We start from the raw sequence: 8,114 nt of genomic DNA, 5'->3' as shown, positions 1-8,114 counted from the left end.
TTAGTAATACAGTATTTTATTTTAAAACCAAATATATAAGATTACTTGAATAAAAACAAACATATAATTACACAACAAGATGATTTGTTAACTCCAAACCAGCAAAGTGAGAGAGGAAGGAAATTTGAGAAGATTTAAACTATTAAATACATCTTTTAGGTGATGTGATTACAAGTGATTTTAATTTTTACCAAAGTTTCAGGATTTTCTAACTATTCAATGATGTGTGTATATTACTTGGACAGTTGAAAAATCTCAAATAATTCTGCTTTAAACATTTGAAATGATAGATTTACTACTTACTTTGATGTGATAACCATGCAATGAACAAGTGGCAACATATCTTAAAGTACCCTGAGAATATGTATAATGGTCATCCATCAATTAAAAATAAAGAATGTACACAAATGCTTGCATGTAGGTGTCACTGGCTTCATACCATAGATGAGAAAATGTGGATCCTGAAAGAATATTTTAATTGCACAAGATAGGTAGCAACTTAGTTTGAGAAGGAAGACTAGAGACTGGGCATTTTCTTTAAATTTCTATTCTAGATACCTTTTCATTACAAAATTGTAATTTCAAAAGTGGTCACAAAAATACAGATCAGAGAATGTGGCACATAATTATATTGATTGCAAATACATTGCTCTAGGTAGAATGCTGTTTTTACTCCATGTATGTTAAATCCCTTTCAATTGCAGAGCAGGCAGACATTATAATTAATATTTAGAAAAATGTGATCAAATCTAGAAAATACAGCTAAAGATTTTAAAAACTAATTAAAGTAAGAGATCAAGCAATCAGATTTTACTAAGTGACTTTCACTTAAATATTTGGTGTATGATGACTGTTACTTCGGGGAGCTTGGATGGAAGTGTTAGAAAAGGTGGATGGGTGGGGTGGTAAAGGAGGCTTATTTTCATAGAAACTTTTCTGACAAAGTTGTCTTAATAAGTATCACAGGTTAATTTTCATTCAGTGTTGATAAACTAATTCACTGTTTGTTGCGTGCTAAGTTTGCTGCAAGGTCCTTCATATATTTTTGCAGCAAATATTATTGGTATTAGTTATAATAATTGAGTTTTCATCAGTTTTTCTTTTGAACAGCAGGTGATTAACTGAGATCACATTGATCTCCATAGAGAGATTTTAAAATTCTGTACCAGATGTTTGTGTTTGGCCCATAAAAACCTCTGTAAATAATAACTATCTTTTTTAAGTTTTTGATTCTCATGACATGTTAAAAGAAAGTTTAAAAGATAAATCTATGTTCTTCTTCTGTCATCTCTGAAAATCTTTGTCTGCATTTTTAGTTCTTTGATAGGTTTTTATAGTTCTACTTAAACTGAGCATCTAAGATTTTAATTCTGACAGGACCAAATTCATTTTCTTCTCATACTATAGTGTTTACTTTTTCAGTGAGATTTTTCTTACTGATCAAGTATGTGAGTCTTTCTGTAAACATCCACCAGAGGGCATGAAAGCCTGTCCAAGAATCTCAATTACCTCGATTTGATTTAAAGGTGAAGGGAAGCCAGGGAGTGGAAAGACCATTCACAGCCTGGAAGACTGAAGTAGTAATGAAGTTTCCCTTTTCAAAGAGGAAGCGGGTCCTCTAGCTCATGTTACAGAAATAAAGTTGAGCATCACATAAGATGTAGGGCATTAGAAGAGTCTAGAAAACCTGAAACACATTTCACCCTCTGAGGATAAGACTCTTGAATTGGAGCAGCCTGTAAGAAGCAGGCTAATTTGCACACAAGATATCCAACGGCGTGCAGTACCTACAACACCGACCTTAGAGGTCTAGATGATTTCTTTTTTACCAACCACAAATTCTCCTTTAATTTTCAGTTTTTTGTTGCCAAGTTTGTTTCATTCATCTTGGAGCATAACTTTTATAAAAGACAACCTTAAAATTCAATATCTTTCACGGAAATGAAATAGAGCTGGAATAAGACTGAGTAGAATTCATATAGACAGTGAAATGAAACTCACCCAGGATATAATATGTAAAGTAAAATGTGAAATATATCAAAATTGTGTAGGAGAAAATAAGGCGATGAAAATGTGTTGGCTACTCTCAGTAGAGAATGATTTTTTTAAAAATCAGAATAAAGAAAGAGAATAGAATAGACATTACAAAGGAATTTTTCACTTCTAAATTCATTTTGCTCTGTGATTTTGTACACAATAACTTTCTATGGGCAGCTTTAACATTTAATATTAGATCCTGTCAAAATAGTATCACTTTATGTTACTTTATTAGCAGTAGTTTTGAGAAAATAAAATAGAAGTTTCACCTCTATTTGAAGTGGAATATTTGGTGATAAATGTGATATATTTTTATTTTGGTGTGTATCTAGATATTCCCCCAAAACCTCCTCTACTCATAGGTGGGACTTTTCAGAGTTGGCTGGATTTAGGGTCTGGGAATATGTATTAAAGAGTGTGATTCTGGGATTAAGGGTGTGGACAACAGAAGCCCCACACTGGGTGTGGGTGACACCAATCAATAGACCTGGATGGGATACAAAGGGACAGAAAGGAGCAGGGTTGCTGCTGCTGCTTGCTGTCCACTGCCTTCTGCCTGCCATGACTGTTTCTCCTCTGTGATGTCCTCTGCCATGCTATCTTGCCTCAAATTTGCTCCTTATGAACTGAAGCCTCCGCAAACTGTGAGCTAAATAAACCTTCTCTCCTTTAACTTCTGGTGCCAGGTATTTTGTCTCAGTAATGAGAAAAGTAACAACAACAATTTGATATATGTGGATTTTGAAAATAGTAATTTTCCCCCTAAAATAATGTTCTAAACCTACAATTTAACTCATAAAGGAAACAATGTATGCTAATCAAGAAAAATGTTACTCAGAATTACTCAAACTATTGATGAATTTTTTGTGGTTCTTCTTTTTTATTTAAAGAAAAAAACAGTAAAAGGATACATGTAATACAGAATTTCAAAAAAAAGTAAGAAATCACTAGTTAATAGATTACATATTGTCATCTTAGAAATAGTTGATCAAGTTACAAAATTAATCATATGAAGGGGACATTCAAACAGTGAGACTGCAAACAGTTTTGTTCAATGATCCGACAAAAACTTAGTAATATGGTCATCTGTCTTACACACCTAAACACACTTGCAGTTGTGCCCTTTAGAGCACTTTCTTTTCCTCTCTTTTTTACAATAACATTTACACATTTGGGGTTTTATTACTCCCATAGTTCTTATTACGTTTTTTTTTTTTTGGAAGAGAATAAAATCAAATGTGACAAAACAAAGCAGTCAGTCAGAACAAAGGATGGACATAGTACATGATGTGAAAACAGAATACAAGGGAATCAACAATGGTTACCATAATCCCTTTTGCTACCTTAAAAAGAATTGCGTATATCATCAGGTATAATAAAATTGAACAAAACAGTACAGAACAAAACCAATAAAACCTAAACATTGGAGACATTACAGGACTTCAAAAGAAGATAATAGTCAAACCAGAATGGGCATCATAGTGAATCTTATTGCCTTCAAAGTAGTTGCCTATACCCTCAAAATTGATAATTTTTAAAATTTATTATCATGTTTGCTGGAGAGGGTTTCCTCTTTGGAAATGTTTTATAGGATGCAATAAATAAAAATTAAAAATTTTTCTTCTGTTCAGAATTGCAAACAATAATAGATTTTCTTGCATTTAATAACTTCCCAAGGCAGTTTTTTTTTCTCTCTGCTACCTAAGAAAATTGTCCATTTGATTGTATAAAATGGCAGATTTGTGAGTGACAGCAACTCAAATAATTCAGGACGAAATGCTGAGAGTCAGGAAAAACAGTCAGAGAGGAACCAGAGTACAAGACATACAAGGACCGATGAGGAAACTGGAAGAGGAAAAGAAACAGGATTCACTGCTGCAGAATAAGTGGCTCTCAGGCAGAGACTGCACGGTATGGGAAGAGCAGATGGAGACACAACCCGGACCAAGGAAGTCTGTGCAGTGGGAGGCTTCACTGAGAGCATGAGACACCGTTTCCTGAGCAGCCCTCGGAGTCAGTAATTGGCAAGTGAGCCAGAGCAGCGTCTGACACACAGCTGCATGGAGAAGCACCAGTGGGTGGATGAGGTCACCCCTTTGCCTCAAAAGGCTGGAGGCTCAAACTCCAATAGCAGAATAGAGCCAGGGTTGCTTCACTGTTAAGGGCCAGAGGTGGAATGAGGGATGGGTCTTCAGTCACAGTAGACAGGTGGCAGTTGGACAGCACACTGGGGAAAATTCTGCTGAGAAATAGAAACTGGGACTCCTAAACTCAGTTCTGGTGGCCACCAAAACCCAGTATTAGCCCTAGGTACAAGGGACTAAAAGCAGGCCCCTGCTCTGTGGCTGGCAACACAAGCAAGTAAACAGCCTTGGCCAGTGGCTGGACAAAGGCTGCCCCCCTGCCCTATGTCCAGGGGCTGAAGGGAGTCAGTGGTGCGGCCAAGATCAGTCCGACACCCTGCAATAATTCACTGCAGACTTGGCAGGGTTATGCAGTACAGATTCCGGCTCTGACTACAGAACTCATGCAAAGCTGCAGGCCCCAGAGGAACTGCTTTTCCCTATTTTTTTTTTTTCTTTCTTTTGGTGGGGAGTTAAGTTTTGATTTTTCAACTTTTATTGCATGGTTTATTTTCTCTGCCTTTTCTCTCTTTCCTTTTCTCTCTTTCCTCTTTTCTTTCTTTCTTTCTCTTTCTTTCTTTCTTTCTTTTGTTCTTTTCTTGTCTTTTGACATAGGATCTCACTATGCAGTTCAGGTTGGTGTTCAATTTACTTTGTAGCCCAGGCTGGCCTTGAACTCACGACAATCTTCCTGCCTCAGCCTCCCAAGTACTGGGATTACAGGAGTGAAACGCCACGCCTGCCTCAACAGGCTTTTTTGATTTGATACTCCATGTGAATGGACATTGTCTGTAGTCTCTAGCTTGCTCAATACTTTTTTTGCTTTCTCTCTCTTTCTCACCTGTCCTCTTCTTCACTTGCCCAAAGATTAGGTGATCATCCTTTATCTTTCAGCCTTCTTTCTATTACATTTTTTTGCAGTTATTGTTCAGTTTTATCCCCTATTCCTCTTAAATTTCCCTTCCCCACAGGATAAAACCTACCTAGGGGAAATGCACCACATACAAGTCCCTTGATTACACTGGATGTTGTTATATAACCATAGATATTTCATGGATACCAAATTAGCAGCTAACCCAGTTTGTCCGTGTGATGGAATGGTAACTGGTGACCAACTTGTTACACCCAGCAGAACTGAATCAGCGTGATGCTGGATGTGAATGGACCACCTGAGGACTGTTACTAACAACATGAAAAGGAGAGATCGGGAAGAGGAAGTGTGTTTTTGGTTCTCCTGGAGGAGCTTGTTGAACTTTTCTTTTCTGATATGAACTTGGCTGCTCTCGCCAGAGGACCTCAGGACATTGTTGTTGCTGAGAATAGCTGTGGTCAACTTTAAGGGAGTTCTGGTCCTTACTTTGAGCAGCATGTCTTGGCTCCAGAAGGGAAGATGATGTGCTGCTCAGTTTCCTAGAGAAGTTTGTCATGCTGGCTTCCTAATATGAACTTAGCTGTTTTCATCATCAGAAGAGTTTAGGATTTCCCTGTTGCTGAGGATGGCTGTGGTACTCTTTGGGGAAGCTTTAGTGCTTACTTTGAGCATTGCTTCCTGGCTCTGGTGCAGATCCCTCAAACTACTGGCACAGATCCTTTATCCTGCTGGCACAGACTTTCTGGTGTCCACTGCTGACCTTTGGGCCTTCCCAGCACAGGTCCATAAAACAAACGTGCATGGGATATTGTCATGGGCTCTTAGTCTTCAGCTGACTCATGCAGGACATTGCCATGGGAGCCAGGCTCCCAGATGGATTGTTTAGGTCTTTAGTGTATGGACAGATTTCCTGCACTTTTTGTAGGTGACTCTTTGGGTGACTATAATAAAATAATTTGATAAATTATGTGTCCTATATAAAAATTGTTTTCCTTGCAAACTGTGACTGTAACAGTTTGCAGGCTATGCTTGATGATACTATTATTGCTAATTGTACTACTCTATCCAAGATGCCCTAACTGTTGTAATCAGTAGTTCACTCTTACATTACAGCACTGTGATAGTCTGGGATCATAACCACCCCCATAATCCAGTATTAAGTGATGTGAGGGCTGAGCCAAATAGCAGCATTTTATCCCTAATAAATTTGGAAGGTAGGGTTGTGGGATATACACAAAGACCAACCCCAAGCTACAACTAGAAAACACCTTGGAGGAATGGGCATTTCCTTGGGAATCCTCAATACCAGTAATAAAGCTACCTAACATAAGAAAAAGACAAGAACAAATTAAAGGAAAATAGAAGGTGGCAAGGTGTAAAACAAAATACAACCCCAGACTTCAACCACGCAGGACAAATCCAGGGAACAAGAAGAGTGAATCAGATGCCACTTATTTGAATTTTATAGAATGACAGAAACAGCAATTTTTAAAATGTATATGTGAGGCTATAGAGGTAATCAGAACAAAACAATATCTTAGGTAAATAAAGAGATGATACCATAATGAGGGACTTGCTCATCAAATCTAGAGTATACAGATTAAAACAAAAATAGAGGGACATAGGAAAATTATGGAAACCATGAATTCCCAAAGGAAAGAAATGGAACCCTTGAAACAGTTTCAGACAATTAGCCATAAAATTAAATATTCTATTTAAAGTTTACAAAACCAAAAGAATTAAAGTGAAGACAGAAAATCTGACCTATAATAGGATCGTGGTTAGCAATCACAGACAGAAAGATCTCTTTAAAAAAGCAAGAGACTGTAAAAAAGTAACCCAACAGTTGCAAGATGATGTAAAGAGCAACATAAGATTTATCAGATTCCATGAAAAAGCAGGAGTCAGCAAAAATGACATAAAAACCTGTTCAAAGACATAATAGCAGAAAATGTCCTAAGCATAGAAAACAACTTGACATACATGTGACCAAGGAATAGAAGACTCCACTTAGTTATGACAAAATTATCTCTACAAGGCAAATAAAAATAAAGATTCCAGAAATTTAACACAAGAATGAGCTGTTAAAACTGCTAGGGAAAAGAAACAAGTCATCTATAACTAAAAGCCCATTAGAATCACAGCAAATTTCTCAACACAAATCCTTAAGTAGCGGAAAGCTTGGATTGAGGTATTTCAAGTACTCATAGAAAACAATTCCAACTCAGATGGATGTATCCTACAAACTCATCTTTCAGAATTAATGGAGAAATAAGACACTTACATGACAAAGAACAACAGAAGAAATTCATGACCACCAAAAGAGATCTACAAAGCATTCTGAAAGATATTCTAGAAAGAGATAAAAAACAAAGATCACAGTTCCAAAAGTACCAATAGCAAGCAGTCACCAGGCAGAGAGAGAAACTAAACAAGGAGAAAAGAAAGGGAAATATCAGCCAGAAAGTAATAGGACAAGGATAAGCCAATATATGTATATCTGCTATACTCATCAATCTAAGTGTCTCAATTCACTTGTCAAAAGCAAGAGATTGGCAGAATGGGTCAAGAAACAAGATCCAATAATGGAGTGCATTCAACAAACACACTGATATTAAAAAGAAGCTCATAGGCTGAAAGTCAAAGGATGGAAAACAATACAAAAAGCAAAAAGCAGGAGTAGCTATTCCATTTACACATAATATTGAACTTCAGTCCAATACTTATTAGAAGACACAGACAAGGTCACTATATACTTGTTAAGGGAAAACTCCAAAAAGAAGAGATAATAATCACAAATACTGACGCACCAAATATAGGTGCACCGAACAAAATAAAAAAAAATGTTAATTGGTATGAAAATCAAATAAGCACTAACACAATTTGATGGGATATCTTAATACCACACTGTCACAGATAGATCAAGTAAACAAAAAACCAACAAAGAAATTTCAGAGCTGAACCAAACTGTGAACAAATGGACATAGTAGATGGCCAGAGAGTGATCCATCCTACAACATCATAATATATATTCCTCTCAGTTCTGCATGGGCTAGCCTCTAAAACAGACCACAAACTATCCC

The sequence above is a fragment of the Cavia porcellus genome, unplaced genomic scaffold (genome assembly GCF_034190915.1).
Source record: "Cavia porcellus strain 051 isolate PalLab524CR breed Dunkin Hartley unplaced genomic scaffold, mCavPor4.1 scaffold_14, whole genome shotgun sequence".
NCBI classification, from domain to species: domain Eukaryota; kingdom Metazoa; phylum Chordata; class Mammalia; order Rodentia; family Caviidae; genus Cavia; species Cavia porcellus.
The sequence above is the reverse complement of the archived record's forward strand: the minus strand, read 5'-3'. Positions refer to the sequence as shown.